Source organism: Coregonus lavaretus, assembly GCF_964263955.1.
Source record: "Coregonus lavaretus genome assembly, chromosome: 6".
Classification (NCBI taxonomy): Eukaryota; Metazoa; Chordata; class Actinopteri; order Salmoniformes; family Salmonidae; genus Coregonus; species Coregonus lavaretus.
Genome location: NC_139993.1, coordinates 55,426,257 through 55,446,297, shown reverse-complemented (window position 1 = coordinate 55,446,297; position 20,041 = coordinate 55,426,257). Strand labels below are relative to the sequence as shown.

The window sequence follows — 20,041 nt, the reverse complement described above, 5'->3', positions numbered from 1 at the left end:
CGCTGCCGGGTGTCAGGGCTTCCTTCTCCAGGTGGAGCTTTACCTGGCCACCGTGCACCCGGCGCCCTCGGGACACGAGAGCGTGTCCGCCCTGATCTCCTGCCTTTCCGGCAAAGCGTTAGAGTGGGCCAACGCTGAGTGGAGGAGAATAGACGCTACTACCATCACGTACGCCGAGTTCTCCCGCCGCTTCAGGGCGGTGTTTGACCATCCCCCGGAGGGGAAAGCGGCGGGGGAGAGTCTGTTCTGCCTCCGGCAGTGGAGGAGGAGTGCCCAGGAGTTCGCGTTGGAATTCCGGACTCTAGCGGCGGATGCAGGGTGGAATGAGCGGGCCCTCATTGATCACTACCGCTGTAGTCTACGTGAGGACGTCCGTAGGGAGCTGGCCTGTCGGGACACCAGCCTCTCGTTCAACCAGTTAGTCGACATGTCCATCAGGCTGGATACCCTGCTAGCTACCCGCGGACGTCCCGAGGGGGGTCCGTCCATTTCACCCTCCAGCGCCTCCGAGCCGTGCCCCATGGAGCTCGGGGGCGCTGGCGCTAGAGAGAGGAGGGGTCGGAGTACGAGGGGGTCCATCTCCTGCACCAACTGTGGTCGGGGATGACACACCGCGGCTAGGTGCTGGGGATGGCCTCCTCGGGGAGAAGACGACAGGCCCCGCACTGGGGAGCCCTTCCAGGTGAGTAGGCGCCCCACTCACCCAGAGCTCTCTGTTGCACACTTCTGTATACCTGTGTGTTTTCCACAGGTCGCACCTCATTCCCAGCATAAGGCGCTGGTAGATTCAGGCGCGGCTGGGAATTTTGTTGATAAGAGATTTTGTTTAGCCTTAGGGATTCCCCTTCTCCCTGTTGACGTCCCCTTCCCCGTTCATGCCCTAGATAGCCGTCCGTTGGGTGCGGGCTTGATCAGGGAGGTCACGGCGCCACTTAGGATGTGTACGCAGGGGGGTCATCAGGAGATGATCCAGCTATTTCTGATCGACTCGCCTGCGTATCCGGTGGTGCTGGGCATGCCCTGGTTGAGTACCCATAACCTGTCTATTTCGTGGCAGGAGAGGGCTCTGATGGAGTGGTCTGCCCAGTGTGTGGGTCGATGTTTAGGCGTTTCCGTAGGGGCTACCTCGGTGGAGAGTCCAAACCAGGTGCCCGCATTGCACGTTCCCCCTGAGTATGGGGATTTGGCTATTGTGTTCAGTAAGTCGAGGGCGACGCAGTTGCCTCCCCATAGGCAGGGAGATTGTGCGATAGACCTCCAGGCAGGAGCTGCGCTCCCACGGAGCCATGTGTATCCTCTGTCTCAGGAGGAGAAGAGAGCTATGGAGACTTACATAGACGAATCTCTGAGACAAGGATACATACGGCCCTCCACTTCCCCTGCGTCCTCGAGTTTCTTTTTTGTGAAGAAAAAGGATGGTGGGTTACGCCCGTGCATTGATTACCGTGGTCTCAATCAGATCACGGTGAAGTACAGTTATCCACTCCCGCTGATTGCGACCATGACGGAGTCATTGCACGGGGCGCATTTCTTCACTAAATTAGATCTCAGGAGCGCGTACAACTTGGTGCGCATTAGGGGGGGCGATGAATGGAAGACAGCCTTTAGTACCACCTCGGGCCATTACGAGTATCTTGTCATGCCATACGGGTTGATGAACGCTCCTTCAGTTTTCCAATCATTCGTGGATGAGATCTTCAGGGACATGCAGGGGCAGGGGGTGGTCGTGTACATAGATGACATTCTCGTGTACTCGCCTACCCGAGTCGAGCATGTGGCCCTGGTGCGCCGAGTGTTGCGGAGGCTGTTGGAGCACGACCTGTATGTCAAGGCAGAGAAGTGTCTGTTTTTCCAGGAGTCGGTCTCCTTTTTGGGTTATCAGTTGTCTGCGTCAGGGGTGAAGATGGAGGTAGACCGGGTGTCAGCCGTGCGTAATTGGCAAACGCCAACCACTGTGAAGGAGGTGCAGCAGTTTTTGGGGTTTGCGAATTACTACCGGAGGTTTATCCGGGGTTTTGGACAGGTGGCAGCTCCCATAACGTCTCTTTTGAAGGGGGGTCCGGTGCGTCTGCAGTGGTCAGCCGAGGCGGACAGGGCGTTTGGGAGGCTGAAGGACCTGTTTACCTCGGCCCCGGTGCTGGCGCATCCAGATCCCTCTTTACCATTTCAGGTAGAGGTGGACGCGTCAGAGGCCGGTATAGGAGCCGTGCTGTCGCAACGGTCCGGCGCGCCACCTAAACTCCGCCCCTGTGCTTTTTATTCCAAGAAGCTCAGTCCGGCGGAGCGAAACTATGACGTAGGGGACAGGGAGCTGTTAGCCGTGGTACAGGCCCTAAAGGTGTGGAGGCACTGGCGTGAGCCAGGTCGCAGTTGTAAATGAGAACTTGTTCTCAACTGGTTTACCTGGTTAAATAAAGGTGAAATAAATAAAAAAATAAAAGGGGGCTCAACACCCTTTCCTCATTTTGACGGACCACCGTAACCTGGAGTACATCCGGGCAGCGAGGAGACTGAACCCTCGCCAGGCGAGGTGGAATATGTTTTTGACCCGGTTCACATTTAAGATCACGTACATCCCTGGGTCACAGAACGGTAAGGCAGACGCACTGTCTCGGCGGTATGACACGGAGGAGAGGTCCGTGGAGCCCACTCCCATACTGCCGGAGTCTTGTCTGGTGGCACCGGTAGTGTGGGAGGTCGATGCTGAACTCGAGCGGGCGTTACGCACCGACCCTAGTCCACCTCAATGCCCGGAGGGTCGGAAGTACGTTCCGCTCGAGGTTCGGGATCGATTGATCTATTGGGCTCACACGTCACCCTCCTCTGGACACCCTGGTATCGGCCGGACAGTGCACTGTCTTAGTACCAAGTACTGGTGGCCCACGTTGGCGAGGGATGTGAGGGTTTATGTTTCCTCCTGCTCAGTGTGCGCCCAGTGTAAGGCGCCTAGACATCTGCCTAGGGGTAAGTTACTACCCCTGCCCGTTCCACAATGACCATGGTCTCACCTCTCGGTGGATTTCCTCACTGACCTTCCTCCTTCACAGGGGAATACCACTATACTGGTCGTTGTGGACCGGTTTTCTAAGGCCTGTCGTTTGCTCCCTATGCCGGGCCTTCCTACTGCCCTGCAAACCACCGAAGCACTATTCCCCCATGTGTTCCGGCACTACGCGGTACCCGAGGATATTGTGTCTGATCGAGGTCCCCAATTTACCTCCAGAGTCTGGAGAGCTTTTATGGAGCGGTTGGGGGTCTCGGTGAGCCTCACCTCGGGTTACCACCCGGAGAGTAATGGGCAGGTGGAACGTGTGAACCAGGATGTGGGTAGGTTTCTTAGAACATACTGCCAGGACCGGCCGGAGGAGTGGGCAAGGTACGTTCCCTGGGCCGAAATGGCCCAGAATTCCCTACGCCATTCCTCCACTAACCTAACCCCTTTCCAATGTGTGTTAGGTTACCAGCCGGTTCTGGCACCTTGGCAGCAGAGCCAGATCGAGGCTCCTGCGGTGGATGAGTGGGTGCGGCGCTCGGAGGAGACATGGAACGCTGCACACGTCCACCTGCAGCGGGCCCTCCGTCGTCAAAAGGCGAGCGCCGATCTCCACCGCAGTGAGGGACTGGTGTACGCACCTGGTGATCGAGTCTGGCTCTCTACCAGAAACCTGCCCCTCCGCCTGCCCTGTCGGAAACTGGGTCGGCGGTTTGTAGGGCCATTTAAAGTCCTGAGAAGATTGAACGAGGTGTGTTACAAATTACAACTACCTGTTGAGTATAAAAGTATTAACCCCTCGTTCCATGTGTCTCTTCTCAGGCCGGTGGTAGCTGGCCCACTCCAAGAAAGTGAGATCAGGGAGACTCCTCCGCCCCCATTGGACATCGAGGGGGCACCGGCGTACTCCGTGCGGTCCATCTTGGATTCGAGACGTCGGATGGGGGGTCTCCAATATCTAGTGGAGTGGGAGGGGTACGGCCCGGAGGAACGGTGCTGGGTGCCGAGGAGAGACATTTTGGACCCGTCTCTTCTGACGGAATTCCATCGTGGGCACCCGACGCACCCTGCTCCGCGTCCTCCTGGTCGTCCCCGAGGCCGGAGTCGGCGCACGTCTGGAGCCGCGCGTCAAGGGGGGGGTACTGTCACGGTTTCGGCCGAGGCTGCCTCTCTTCCTTGCTCGGGCAGGCTTCGGCGTTCGTCGTCTCCGGAATACTAGCTGCCACCATTGCATGTTTCTATGTTCGTTTGCTTTTGTCTGATTGTTGTTACACCTGTTATCGTTTAGTGTCATTAGTGTCCTATAAGTTCTCGTTGTGTTTGTCAAGTGTTGTGTGTGATTGTTTTACTGTCGTGCGGTTGGCTAGTAATTCTACTGTTTGCTCGGTTGAGCTATTCTCCATAGTGTTTGGAGTGTTTTGTCGCACCTGTTAGTGCGCCCGTTTGTTTTCGCCTACGTGCGGAGTTCTCGCCTCAGGGCATTTTTTCGTGCTTGTGTTTTGTGCATCTACTAAAGTCTTTTGGACTAACGTTCTGCGTCCTGCGCCTGATTCCACCACCACACCCACCTACAGCTACACTGACACTAGGCCTATATTCCAGTAAAACCGGTCTGTGAAATGACAATTGTACATGTTTTGAAATGTTCTTCAGTTCAGAGACACGCTCCAAAATGGAGAGTTCCCACCAGTGTGTGGTTGGGTTCACACAGTATGCACTGTGGAGGACAGAGGCCAAACTGTATAGACATTTGAAAGCAAGTCAATCGCTTGAGGGTTCTCATTAATGTTTCATTCTGCTATTTAACATTGACAGGAACGAGACACTGCTTACAACCCAGGCCTCTTTAGCCTACTCCAACAGGCATCTCAACTCCATATCACTGGCCTCCCACTGGGGGGGGTAGATTTACTGAGACTGAGAATACCCCAGTCATTGTCACCACAGGGAACACAGACTGAACTAACCAATACACTGAATTAACCTAAATACAGTGAACAAATAAACACAATCAATTTCCGATAATACGCCAGATGTGATTTTTCTTTTACTCCTTCCCTACTGCCCTGGGAAAATAGTTTTTTCCTGAATTAGACTATGGTATTATTTCGTATAATATTTCTGCTTGCAGATCCCTTCAACTGATGAGCACTGAGCAGCAAGTCTTCACATTCCAAAAAGGGCAGCATAGTTACATGCCCAAAACGAGAGGAGAGAACACACATACCTGTGGCGGGCATGAACAGCTTGCTGCTTGTCCTGCGCACTTAGCAGAGAAACACTGGTGTCCATTTGGGTGCATAGCAAGCAGAGAAGTCCTTATGTAATCCACATTAAAACCAGGCGGGGAAAAAGAGAGCTGGAGAGCATGGTGGAGGGATACCAACCAACCATTTAGGATAAATAAAATTCAGTTGCTCAAATAAATCTAAACCAGATGCAAACCAATTCAAAAGGAAGTCAGGCAGCCACTGCTGTGTGAGTGCCAGAGGGCAAGAGACACAGTGACACAAATACTCCACACAAACACTCTACAAGGGAACAACAACAGCAAAGACCTCACACAGGTAAAGTAAGCTCCCCCTCTCTCATTTCACCTGCTCCACTCTCCATCTCTCAATCACCCTCTCTCTCCCCCTCGGTCTCCCCATCTCTGTTCCATTAGAGGGAAACTGGAGATGCTGGGTGAGCGCAAGGCCTTATTCTCCATGTGCAGCACCATAGCAACACTGACCCACTGACACAGGTACAGTCGCCAGAAGCTGCATCAGCTGGACATATCAACGGTGAGGGTCATTTCCATGTAAATGGACCCATGAGCACCAACATGTGAAGTTCATAGGAGCATATAAAATGGTGTCAAATGAAAGCTAAGAGTCTATATTTTGGGGAAATGAAGGCATAGATATTTTTTTCAACCATTTTCCATCCTAAAATTTTGGAAAAAGCAAAGGCTTTGATTTCTGGTCACACAGATGGAAAAGGGGTCTTAAAAAACATCTACTAGAAAAAGTCTTAAACGGAAGTTACCGCCACTATTTCGACGTGATTTCCTGTCCTTGAGAAGAATGCACGTTTACGTTCCACCTCTGAAGAATGACGAAGGCTACTTATACATATTCACGAATTGGGTGTGTGAATTTCCATGTGGAGTTGATAAACATCAACAAATAGGGAACTGACAGCTGTCAGTGTAGCTAGCATGCTAACCTTATCTATCTATCTAGCTAGCTAATGTTATCTGTTGTTGCTTTTTTAACTACACTGTATTCAAAAGATTAGCCAGCTGGCTCTATGGCTGCTTCTGGAGCTGGATTTGTCATAAACAGTGATTTAGGAAACATTTTGAATACAGACTAGCTAAATAAGTGAACATTTACAAATTATTTTACATTTAAGTCATTTAGCAGACGCACTTATCCAGAACGACTTACAGTTAGTAAGTTCATACATGTTTTGTTTTTTTCATACTGGCCCCCCATGGGAATCGAACCCACAACCCTCATGCTCTACCAACTGAGCTACACGGGACCTTATCCAATGGATTATGATAATTTTCTGGGGGGAAAAATGTGGAGGTGCAAAAACATACATTTGCCCCCCTCCCCCTATTTTAATTAGCTCCATGGCTCAGGCAGCCAAGTGGACACAAGCCTGTTTGGCTCATCTCAGTCGCGAAGAGGAATAATTTTGCAGCGGTTTCGGATTAATAAACAATGACATGCTGGTGGGTGGTAACATTAAAATAAAACCCTGCCCTGAAACGAAATGTAGGCTGAAAATCATTTGTATGTCTCATCATAGGAAACGACACCACATTCACACGGATTTGCACAAAGTGGGCCGTTCGGATTTGTCACTTCAAGCCCAAATATACAGTGGGGTCCGAAATTATTGACACCCTTGATAAAGATTAGCAATTCAACATCTATTCCACGTTGGTTCAACGTAATTTCCACTGTGTGCCCAGTGGGTAATGACTGTATAAAATAAATAATTCAAATACTGAACTATATTGTATGCTCAAAAAACTTGGGAAATTATATTATTTTATACTAATATAATTGCTCAGAGAAAGAGATTGTTTAACAAGTAATATTTGTTATTTTTTTTAAGTTAGTGGACAAAATGATATTCTTATAAATAAAGTAGTCAAAAGTTTAGTATTTTTGTTGTGCTAGCTATAGCGAATATACTAAACGTGAAACATAAGACGTCTATGATTGGTACAGATTTGGTCCGGTCTGGACCAAACAAATTTGGTCTTGTTTGGGGGCAGAGCTCATTAGAATAATAGCCAGTGTGTAGAATAATAACCAAAAATGCAAATGAGGATATTACATTTTTCTACCTTTGTGTACCTATTCAGGATACATCACCATGAAGAGAATGTCATTCATAATTATGCATTTCTTTATAGTACAGATCAAGGACCCATGATGTAATTATGTTATGTAATTCTGTTACCGAGTGTTGATCCACTTCACATACTGTAGGTCAATCACCAAAATAGTTTTTTTTTTTTTACTCAAGATGTCATATCATAGCTGACACCCCATTATTTTTGAAGACATCTTTAATCTTAATTTGGAGTAGATATTTAACAGAGTTTTTGGAAAATGTTGTCACATAAACTGACAGAGATTTTACTGTCATTCTGTTACCAAACTTTGCATCTGCACTGTTCCTCAAGTAAATGTGTTCTAGTAAAATTCAGTGGCAATTGTTAAACGTAGACTTCTGCATATAGGTGTATGGTCTGTTAAACTGCAATCAATGGTTTTTGCTTGGCATACAATTTAAAGTGAGTCTCAGCATCACTCAACCTTTTTTTCAATAGAGATTGGGAAGATAAAAAGGTATTTCCATGGTCTCTGATTGGTTTGTTGACAACAATATGAGACCATTTGAACAACTCATAAATGAATTAAATTTTCCCAATAAAGACTTCCTTCTCTACTTTCAAATAAGGTCACATTTTTTTTTACACGTGGGAGAGAAGATCTACCCTCCAAAGTCTACTGAACTGGTCCAAAAGACACATAGCTAGTCAACTTTATAAAATCCTTAATAACTCCAGATCTTCGGTATGCCACGGTGTACAATTGTGCTGGGAGAATGATTTGAAACATGGGAAAATATCTGGAAGAATATGTGCAAAGTTTCCAATTTTACATTTCTGCATCTGACCCCTAGGAAATTGAAACTCATGCAACCTTCTGTATCTGAAAAATGTTGGCAATGGACAATTTATACATATGATCTGGAAATGCCCTAAATTAATTTGATACTGGTCCATGGTATTGAAATCAGTTTCAGCCATTACTGGAATATCATGGGATGCAATTACAGGCCTGATTTCTGATGCACACCTCTTCCAATAACTGAGAGAGTTGATGTGTTGATGCCTGAGGGCCGGTCTCCAGGATGTGAATTGGTCCTGGTCCGAGAAGCACTCTCACTGGAAACCTTTGGTTGTGCTTTCTCGGCCCGGGGCTGGGTGTTTATGTATTTATAGGGGTGTTTATATACATGTACAGTGGGGAGAACAAGTATTTGATACACTGCCGATTTTGCAGGTTTTCCTACTTACAAAGCATGTAGAGGTCTGTAATTTTTATCATAGGTACACTTCAACTGTGAGAGACGGAATCTAAAACAAAAATCCAGAAAATCACATTGTATGATTTTTAAGTAATTAATTTGCATTTTATTGCATGACATAAGTATTTGATCACCTACCAACCAGTAAGAATTCCGGCTCTCACAGACCTGTTAGTTTTTCTTTAAGAAGCCCTCCTGTTCTCCACTCATTACCTGTATTAACTGCACCTGTTTGAACTCGTTACCTGTATAAAAGACACCTGTCCACACACTCAATCAAACAGACTCCAACCTCTCCACAATGGCCAAGATCAGAGAGCTGTGTAAGGACATCAGGGATAAAATTGTAGACCTGCACAAGGCTGGGATGGGCTACAGGACAATAGGCAAGCAGCTTGGTGAGAAGGCAACAACTGTTGCCGCAATTATTAGAAAATGGAAGAAGTTCAAGATGACGGTCAATCACCCTCGGTCTGGGGCTCCATGCAAGATCTCACCTCGTGGGGCATCAATGATCATGAGGAAGGTGAGGGATCAGCCCAGAACTACACGGCAGGACCTGGTCAATGACCTGAAGAGAGCTGGGACCACAGTCTCAAAGAAAACCATTAGTAACACACTACGCCGTCATGGATTAAAACCCTGCAGCGCACGCAAGGTCCCCCTGCTCAAGCCAGCGCATGTCCAGCCCGTCTGAAGTTTGCCAATGACCATCTGGATGAACCAGAGGAGGAATGGGAGAAGGTCATGTGGTCTGATGAGACAAAAATAGAGCTTTTTGGTCTAAACTCTACTCGCCGTGTTTGGAGGAAGAAGAAGGATGTGTACAACCCCAAGAACACCATCTCAACCGTGAAGCATGGAGGTGGAAATATCATTCTTTGGGGATGCTTTTCTGCAAAGGGGACAGGACGACTGCACCGTATTGAGGGGAGGATGGATGGGGCCATGTATCGCGAGATCTTGGCCAACAACCTCCTTCCCTCAGTAAGAGCATTGAAGATGGGTCGTGGCTGGGTCTTCCAGCATGACAACGACCCGAAACACACAGCCAGGGCAACTAAGGAGTGGCTCCGTAAGAAGCATCTCAAGGTCCTGGAGTGGCCTAGCCAGTCTCCAGACCTGAACCGAATAGAAAATCTTTGGAGGGAGCTGAAAGTCCGCATTGCCCAGCGACAGCCCCGAAACCTGAAGGATCTGGAGAAGGTCTGTATGGAGGAGTGGGCCAAAATCCCTGCTGCAGTGTGTGCAAACCTGGTCAAGACCTACAGGAAACGTATGATCTCTGTAATTGCAAACAAAGGTTTCTGTACCAAATATTCAGTTCTGCTTTTCTGATGTATCAAATACTTATGTCATGCAATAAAATGCAAATTAATTACTTAAAAATCATACAATGTGATTTTCTGGATTTTTGTTTTAGATTCCGTCTCTCACAGTTGAAGTGTACCTATGATAAAAATTACAGACCTCTACATGCTTTGTAAGTAGGAAAACCTGCAAAATCGGCAGTGTATCAAATACTTGTTCTCCCCACTGTATGTGTAAGTACTCCTGTATATGCTTGAGCATTTATGTAAATCTTAGGAAATGCACACCTTCTTCCCTTCCTTCCTATATTCTAGGAATGTAACACTATATGATGATCTATGAGAATGTATGAACTGCTTTTGTTTTGTGAAGTGCCATATTTATTGAATTTGTTAACTATAGAACTGGAAAATAAATCCAATAAAAATATGTAAAAAGAGTTCAAGTTTCAAATATCAAGCCAACTACACCTATAGGCATATACGTTTGGTAAGTAGGCTTCGGGGTATCCAGATTTTCATATTGTCATACCATCCTTCTTTCATCCCGGGATTTACGGTATTGCCGCCATAGCACACAAGGGGGCGCTAAAACGCAAGAAAAGCCCATTTGGCCTCTATTACCAGAATGCTAACAAAATGAGCAAAAACTATTAGCGAAATCACATAGACGCTGTTAGCTAAATGCTAACGAGTGAAAACGAACATAACTAATTGGAAAGACAGGCAAATCCAGCTCATAAAGTTATACAAGCATAGCTAGTGGCTACTGAATGTCATTTTCAGTGAGTGTGGACATTTACAAGTGAAAGTGGACGAGATAAATTGTGCAAAAAAACACCATAGTGCCCTCAAAGCTCATCACTAAGCTAAGGATCCTGGGACTAAACACCCCCCTCTGCAACTGGATCCTGGACTTCCTGACTGGCTGCCCCCAGGTGGAAATGGGTAGGTAACAACACATCTGCCACGCTGATACTCAACACGGGGGCCCCTCAGGGGTGCATGCTCAGTCCCCTCCTGTACTCCCTGTTCACCCATGACTGCATGGCCAAGCACGACTCCAACACCATCATTAAGTTTGCCGAAGACACAACAGTGGTAGGCCTGATCACCGACAACTATGAGACAGCCTATAGGGAGGGGGTCAGAGACCTGGCAGTGTGGTGCCAGGATAACAACCTCTCCCTCAATGTGATCAAGACAAACTTTTACAGATGCACAATTGAGAGCATCCTGTCGGGCTGTATCACCGCCTGGTACAGGTTGAGAGCTTCAAGTTCCTTGGTGTCCACATCACCAACGAACTGTCATGGTCCAAACACACCAAGACTGTCGTGAAGAGGGCACGACAACATCTATTCCCCCTCAAGAGACTGAAAAGATTTGGCATGGGTCCTCAGATCCTCAAAAGGTTATACAGCTGCACCATCGAGAGCATCCTGTCTGGTTGCATCACTGCCTGGTATGGCAACTGCTCAGCCTCCGACTGCAAGGCACTACATTTTTAAACATGTATTATTTATTGTTTACTTCAGCTCATTTAGTAAACACTTTCTTAACACTTAAGCATTTCACTGTAAGGTCTACACCTGTTGTATTCGGCGAATGTGACAAATACAATTTGATTTGATTTGAAATGAACAAAGTTGTGATGCATGCTTTTTTGAAGGAACAGCAGCATGTGTACACAGAGCAGAGGGGAGAAGAAGGGAGGAGCGAAAAAAAACACTAGTAGGAAGCAAAGGGAAAAAATGGCAACTGTACAGCTAACTCATCCAGAGCTCTTTGACTTCTCACAGAAAGCCATTGTAAGATATCTGATGGTAAACATTTAGTAGTGAATTGCATACAAGTGTAACTTCATCACCTCATATGCGCCTCACAGAGACTCACCGATATATATATAGAATGCTATGGACTCACCAGTTCCCGCTTTCTCCCGTTGTGCTATTTACAAACAAACACGTGACTGGCTCAACTGCTCTGGGGAACTACGGTAAACTTCCAAATGTATAATAATATGGCAATTCAGACTGGATGTTAGTTTGGCCAATTGGAAGGATTCTCATTCTCAACCGTGGTTTTAGCCTCTTTACCTACATTGAAGACTGATGAGAGACAGGGATTATGCCCCAGGCCCAGAGCAAGTTAATAACATTTCTGGATGGATGGGGAAAAAAAGAGATGCATAGCAGAGAAATATGCTGGAATAGGTGATCTCAGAGCCAGCCAGCAATATGTCAAGTCAGGACATGATGGAAAATGTGGTTTCACTTTTGATGCTTTGAAACACAATAACATCATGAACATGCTGCAACAAGCTCACCATGCTGGAGTCAGAAACTGGAAAATCAGGTCAGAGAGCTAACACACTTTTATTGAGAGGAGTCAAAAGAGACACCTATTTATTGCCCAATATCCTGTCCTATTATTCAGACTTTATTTTTCTAAAACCCTAAGAGGCTAGATTAACAGACAGTATTTTAACCTAATGAAATAAACCCCTTGATTTTGAAGAATATGACCTACCTTAGAGATTAGTACAACTGTTTGAACCTTTATCATATTCTTAGGACCTATTACAGGATGCATTTGCTCCCTTGTTTACATTTTACTGGTTGGTCCACTTGGTAGTATGCCATTTTTTACTGGTGTTAGCATTCAGTGTTTCCCCTATATTCATTTAGCAGCGGTGGCCCACCGCTGGTTAATTTTTCATTTTCATTTCATTTTAGTCATTTAGCAGACGCTCTTATCCAGAGCAACTTACAGTTAGTGAGTGCATACATTTTTCATTCCTGGCTGGACTGATTCTCAATCTTATTGAGGTCATCCTGTACATTTTCCCATGTCAGTCCTGTGATCCCAAGATACCTCACTGCCTGCTCCACTATGACCTTTATCTTCTTAGTCCTCCATTGTAATTTTTCTGTGCAATTGATTGCTGCTGTCACAAATGTAACAACATCCCTCATGTCTCCTGCTCTTCTAGGTGCCCCAATTGTTTCTGCGTGAACTACCTTCACTGCTTCTGCATACGAGATGTTACGCTCACCCCTCATCTGCTGCACTTCCACCTGTCTTTTCATCACTGAACAACCCCCATATGCTACACTTTTGGCGCCCCCACAGTTAAAGCACTTTAACTGGACCACATCTCCACATTCCCCATATGCATGTTCTCCCCTACACTTCGCACATCTCCTTTTGCCTTTACACACCACCACATCTTTGACAGTTATCATTTTTGCCACCGCAGCAAGAAATATGTATAAAAATATATATATATACAGTACCAGTCAAAAGTTTGGACACACCTACTCATTCAAGGGTTTTTCTTTATGTTTACTATTTTCTACATTGTAGAATAATAGTGAAGACATCAAAACTATGAAATAACACATATGGAATCATGTAGTAACCAAAAAAAGTGTTAAACAAATCAAAATATATGTTATATTTGAGATTCTTCAAAGTAGCCATCCTTTGCCTTGATGACAGCTTTGCACACGCTTGGCATTCTCTCAACCAGCTTCATGAGGTAGTCACCTGGAATGCATTTCAATTAACTGGTGTGCCTTGTTAAAAGTTAATTTATTTCCTTCTTAATGCGTCTCAGCCAATCAGTTGTGTTGTGACAAGGTAGGGTTGGTATACAGAAGATAGCCCTATTTGGTAAAAGACCAAGTCCATATTATGGCAAGAACAGCTCAAATATGCAAAGAGAAACGACAGTGCATCATTACTATAAGACATGGTCAGTCAATCCGGAAAATTTCAAGAACTTTGAAAGTTTCTTCAAGTGCAGTTGCAAAAACCATCAAGCGCTATGATGAAACTGGCTCTCATGAAGGAAAGGAAGTTACCTCTGCTGCAGAGGATAAGTTAATTTGAGTTACCAGCCTCAGAAAATGCCCCATATGCATGTTCTCCCCTACACTTCGCACATCTCCTTTTGCCTTTACACACCACCACATCTTTGACAGTTATCATTTTTGCCACCGCAGCAAGAAATATGTATAAAAATATATATATATACAGTACCAGTCAAAAGTTTGGACACACCTACTCATTCAAGGGTTTTTCTTTATGTTTACTATTTTCTACATTGTAGAATAATAGTGAAGACATCAAAACTATGAAATAACACATATGGAATCATGTAGTAACCAAAAAAAGTGTTAAACAAATCAAAATATATGTTATATTTGAGATTCTTCAAAGTAGCCATCCTTTGCCTTGATGACAGCTTTGCACACGCTTGGCATTCTCTCAACCAGCTTCATGAGGTAGTCACCTGGAATGCATTTCAATTAACTGGTGTGCCTTGTTAAAAGTTAATTTATTTCCTTCTTAATGCGTCTCAGCCAATCAGTTGTGTTGTGACAAGGTAGGGTTGGTATACAGAAGATAGCCCTATTTGGTAAAAGACCAAGTCCATATTATGGCAAGAACAGCTCAAATATGCAAAGAGAAACGACAGTGCATCATTACTATAAGACATGGTCAGTCAATCCGGAAAATTTCAAGAACTTTGAAAGTTTCTTCAAGTGCAGTTGCAAAAACCATCAAGCGCTATGATGAAACTGGCTCTCATGAAGGAAAGGAAGTTACCTCTGCTGCAGAGGATAAGTTAATTTGAGTTACCAGCCTCAGAAATTGCAGCCCAAATAAATGCTTCACAGAGTTCAAGTAACAGACACATCTCAACATCAACTGTTCAGAGGAGACCGCGTGAATCTGGCCTTCATGGTCGTATTGCTGCAAAGAAACCACTACTAAAGGACACCAATAAGAAGAAGAGACTTGCTTGGGCCAAGAAACACGAGCAATGGACATTAGACCGGTGGAAATCTGTCCTTTGGTTTGGGATGAGTTGGACCGCAGAGTGAAGAAAAAGCAGCCAACAAGTGCTCAGCATATGTGGGAACTCCTTCAAGACTGTTGGAAAAGCATTCTAGGTGAAGCTGGTTGAGAGAATGCCAAGAGTGTGCAAAGCTGTCATCAAGGCAAAGAGTGGCTACTTTGAAGAATTTAAATCTAAAATATATTTTGATTTGTTTAACACTATTTTGGTTACTACATATGTGTTATTTAATAGTTTTTATGTTTTCACTATTATTCTATGTTGTTGATCAATTCCTCAGTTTTCTCCCATCACAGCCATTAAACTCTGTTTTAAAGTCACCATTGGCCTCATGTTGAAATCCCTGAGCGGTTTCCTTCCTCTCCATTATCTGAGTTAGGAAGGACACCTGTATCTTTGTAGTGACTGGGTGTATTGATACACCATCCAAAGTGTAATTAATAACTTCACCATGCTCAAAGGGATATTCAATGTCTGCTTTTTTTTTTTTTACCCATCTACCAATAGGTGCCCTTTGCGAGTCATTGGAAAACCTCCCTGGTCTTTGTGGTTGAATCTGTGCTTGAAATTCAATGCTCGACTGAGGGACTGATATGACGTCTTTTACACGGGATTTGTTAATGTCTTTGATATTGTGTTGCATAGGATTTTGAGGATGAGGACATTCCATATACACTGCTCAAAAAAATAAAGGGAACACTTAAACAACACAATGTAACTCCAAGTCAATCACACTTCTGTGAAATCAAACTGTCCACTTAGGAAGCAACACTGATTGACAATAAATGTCACATGCTGTTGTGCAAATGGAATAGACAACAGGTGGAAATTATAGGCAATTAGCAAGACACCCCCAATAAAGAAGTGTTTCTGCAGGTGGTGACCACAGACCACTTCTCAGTTCCTATGCTTCCTGGCTGATGTTTTGGTCACTTTTGAATGCTGGCGGTGCTTTCACTCTAGTGGTAGCATGAGACGGAGTCTACAACCCACACAAGTGGCTCAGGTAGTGCAGCTCATCCAGGATGGCACATCAATGCGAGCTGTGGCAAGAAGGTTTGTGTGTCTGTCAGCGTAGTGTCCAGAGCATGGAGTCGCTACCAGGAGACAGGCCAGTACATCAGGAGACGTGGAGGAGGCCGTAGGAGGGCAACAACCCAGCAGCAGGACCGCTACCTCCACCTTTGTGCAAGGAGGAGCAGGAGGAGCACTGCCAGAGACCTGCAAAATGACCTCCAGCAGGCCACAAATGTGCATGTGTCTGCTCAAACGGTCAGAAACAGACTCCATGAGGGTGGTATGAGGGCCCGACGTCCACAGGTGGGGGTTGGGCTTACAGCCCAACACCGTGCAGGACGTTTGGCATTTGCCAGAGAACACCAAGATTGGCAAATTCGCCACTGGCGCCCTTTGCTCTTCACAGATGAAAGCAGGTTCACACTGAGCACATGTGACAGACATGACAGAGTCTGGAGACGCCGTGGAGAACGTTCTGCTGCCTGCAACATCCTCCATCATGACCGGTTTGGCGGTGGGTCAGTCATGGTGTGGGGTGGCATTTCTTTGGGGGGCCGCACAGCCCTCCATGTGCTCGCCAGAGGTAGCCTGACTGCCATTAGGTACCGAGATGAGATCCTCAGACCCCTTGTGAGACCATATGCTGGTGCGGTTGGCCCTGGGTTCCTCCTAATGCAAGACAATGCTAGACCTCATGTGGCTGGAGTGTGTCAGCAGTTCCTGCAAGAGGAAGGCATTGATGCTATGGACTGGCCCGCCCGTTCCCCAGACCTGAATCCAATTGAGCACATCTGGGACATCATGTCTCGCTCCATCCACCAACGCCACGTTGCACCACAGACTGTCCAGGAGTTGGCAGATGCTTTAGTCCAGGTCTGGGAGGAGATCCCTCAGGAGACCATCCGCCACCTCATCAGGAGCATGCCCAGGCGTTGTAGGGAGGTCATACAGGCACGTGGAGGCCACACACACTACTGAGCCTCATTTTGACTTGTTTTAAGGACATTACATCAAAGTTGGATCAGCTTGTAGTGTGGTTTTCCACTTTAATTTTGAGGGTGACTCCAAATCCAGACCTCCATGGGTTGATAAATTTGATTTCCATTGATAATTTTTGTGTGATTTTGTTGTCAGCACATTCAACTATGTAAAGAAAAAAGTATTAAATAAGATTATTTCATTCATTCAGATCTAGGATGTGTTGTTTAAGTGTTCCCTTTATTTTTTTGAGCAGTGTATTTATTTATCACTGGTGGGTGCCGGAAGGTATGCGTGCCAAGGAAGACTGGGGGGCCACTGGTGCTAATCTTAGAAGGAGTACGTGATGGAATATCCTGACTAGGGTGCGAGACGATACCATATAGGGTGAAACTATTGTGGTTGGGAGTGACAGTCAATAATGGTTGCAACTGTTGGATGGAATTAGCTTGCAAAGCAGTATATAAACTGACAGGTTTTCTATGTAATTCATTTGAATAGTGAGATGCAACCCACGTGTATCTTGCTATGTTGAATCCGGTGTGGAGTCCAAATGACAATAGGCCACTCACGTGCAGCTTGTCATGTTGAACCCAGCACCGTAATATTAAATACATGTATCAACTCTCCATTTAAGTGTTTAACTATTCTCTTGCATCCTGAATTACTTGATACCGGAAAAACTCATCATAACAGGGACTTACATATAATTGAATGTGTGGGGTACAGAAATGAGGTAGTCATTCAAAAATCATCTTAAAAACTATTATTGCACACAGAGTTATGTGACTTGTTAAGCACATTTTTACATTTACATTTACATTTTAGTCATTTAGCAGACGCTCTTATCCAGAGCGACTTACAGGAGCAATTAGGGTTAAGTGCCTTGCTCAAGGGCACATTTACGTCATTTAGCAGACGCTCTTATCCAGAGCGACTCACAAATTGGTGCATTCACCCTATAGCCAGTGGGATAACCACTTTACAATTTTTTTTTTTGGGGGGGGGGGGGGGGGGGGGTAGAAGGATTACTTTATCTTATCCCAGGTATTCCTTAAAGAGGTGGGGTTTCAAATGTCTCCGGAAGGTGGTGAGTGACTCCGCTGTCCTGGCGTCGTGAGGGAGCTTGTTCCACCATTGGGGTGCCAGAGCAGCGAACAGTTTTGACTGGGCTGAGCGGGAACTATGCTTCCGCAGAGGAAGGGGAGCCAGCAGGCCAGAGGTGGATGAACGCAATGCCCTCGTTTGGGTGTAGGGACTGATCAGAGCCCGAAGGTACAGAGGTGCCGTTCCCCTCACTGCTCCATAGGCAAGCACCATGGTCTTGTAACGGATGCGAGCTTCAACTGGAAGCCAGTGGAGTGTGCGGAGGAGGGGGGTGACGTGAGAGAACTTAGGAAGGTTGAACACCAGACGGGCTGCGGCGTTCTGGATGAGTTGTAGGGGTTTAATGGCACAGGCAGGGAGGCCAGCCAACAGCGAGTTGCAGTAATCCAGACGGGAGATGGGATATTGTGTGTAGGCCAGTGACAAAACATCTCAATTTAATCAATTTTAAATTCAGGCTGTAACACAACAAAATGTGGAAAAAGTCAAGGGAAAAAAATGCCTTCGGAAAGTATTCAGACCCTTTGACTTTTTACTCCTGAACTTATTTAGGCGGCCATAACAAGGGGTTGAATACTTATTGACTCAAGACATTTCAGCTTTTCGTTTTTAATTAATTTGTAAAAAATTCTAAAAACATAATTCCACTTTTACAGTATGGGATATTGTGTGTAGGCCAGTGACAAAACATCTCAATTTAATCAATTTTAAATTCAGGCTGTAACACAACAAAATGTGGAAAAAGTCAAGGGAAAAAAATGCCTTCGGAAAGTATTCAGACCCTTTGACTTTTCCCACATTTTGTTACATTACAGCCTTATTCTAAAATGGATTTTTTTTTAAACAAATCCTCAGCAATCTACACACAATACCCCATAATTACAAAGCGAAAACAGGTTTTCAGAATTCTAATGTCAATGGCACAATATGGGCGATTTTTTAAAATAATAGTTGTAGCTGGTGCTTTCAAAGTTGATTATTTTATATATAATTTGAAATGTAATTTCATGACCTTTCAGAACCACTTGTCAAACAAAGTTTAAAATGTATTAGGGTTTTCTTTTTAAAGCCATTTATACAGGTAATTCTGATATGTACCCTAGAGGTCAAAGTTCTGTTTACCTGAACATTCCAGAAAATGTGTCTGATGGATAGCTTTGAATGTAAGTTTTCCAATGATAAATGATTAAAGGGTATAATTGAGCAATAACTTGTATACTGACATTGTTTGTCATTGGGTAAAATCCCTATGGGAAATATTTATGGGATGGGGGGTGAAAGAAAGAGTGATAACACAGAGAAAGTTACCATTGCTGCACTGCTATCATACATTTTCCTACTCTAGGGACATAGACCTTCAAAAAAATCATTATGAGACATCGTCGGCCCAAGTGAGCCCGTCCGATCCCCCTGGCTCACGGACTATTGTAGGTCATATGCACCTTTAAAACAGTCATACATTCCATCACTATCGGGAAACGGGCCAGGTCAGTAGTCTACACATACACAATACAATACTAGCCTACATATTCATGTATTTCGCCTACATTTCCGTGTATATATTTATGTGCTCCAAAGTTAACCGGCAAAAGTTGTCATACATGGAGTCATCTGGCACGTAGTAGACTAAACAAACGTACCTTATGTGTATTCAGATTCGCCGTTGAAAGTGGTTTAGACTTTAGAAAATGCAATAAAAAAAATTCAAGTAGACGTTTAGCGAACACCTTGCTCTAGTAAAAAAATTCCTCCCTCCTTACGTCCCCCCCCCCCCCCCCCCCCCCCCCAAAAAAAAAAAAATCCCAATCAGGTTTTGAAGCTAAACCACGCCTAATTTTAACACTAACCAAGTTTCCATCCAACCATTTCATACGGATGAATTACCTCATGCATGAAACGTAACGACTGGGCTGATGGAAACGTTAAATACCCGGTACAATGTTATAAATGTCGACAGACAATTTGTTCGTTCGACATGTTGAGATCGTTTTGTGTCAATATAATTCATTATGCAACAAATGGCGTGTTCCGAAACGCCTTTATGCGCAAATACAAATATTGATATAATAACCATCATATCGTAGTAAACTTGGAGTCACGCGATGATATGTTGTGCTCCTCCTACTACGACTCGGGAAAGCATGCAGTTTATTATGCTACAGA

The 20,041-nt window shown here is 45.2% G+C and overlaps 1 protein-coding gene across 2 annotated transcripts in view; it reads right to left on the bottom strand.

The window, feature by feature from the left end:
• Positions 1-19,778, bottom strand: part of LOC311131609 (G-protein-signaling modulator 2-like) — a 34,074-nt gene extending 14,296 nt beyond the window's left edge. The window contains exon 1 of one of the 2 annotated variants that reach the window (XM_084164677.1): positions 19,519-19,778. The gene's annotated coding sequence lies outside the window, so the exon portion shown is untranslated. Of the gene's footprint in view, positions 1-11,832; positions 12,121-19,518 lie in introns of those variants that run through there. The other variant, XM_084164678.1, reaches the window with a different exon arrangement.
• Between the last annotated feature and the right edge of the window lie 263 nt (positions 19,779-20,041).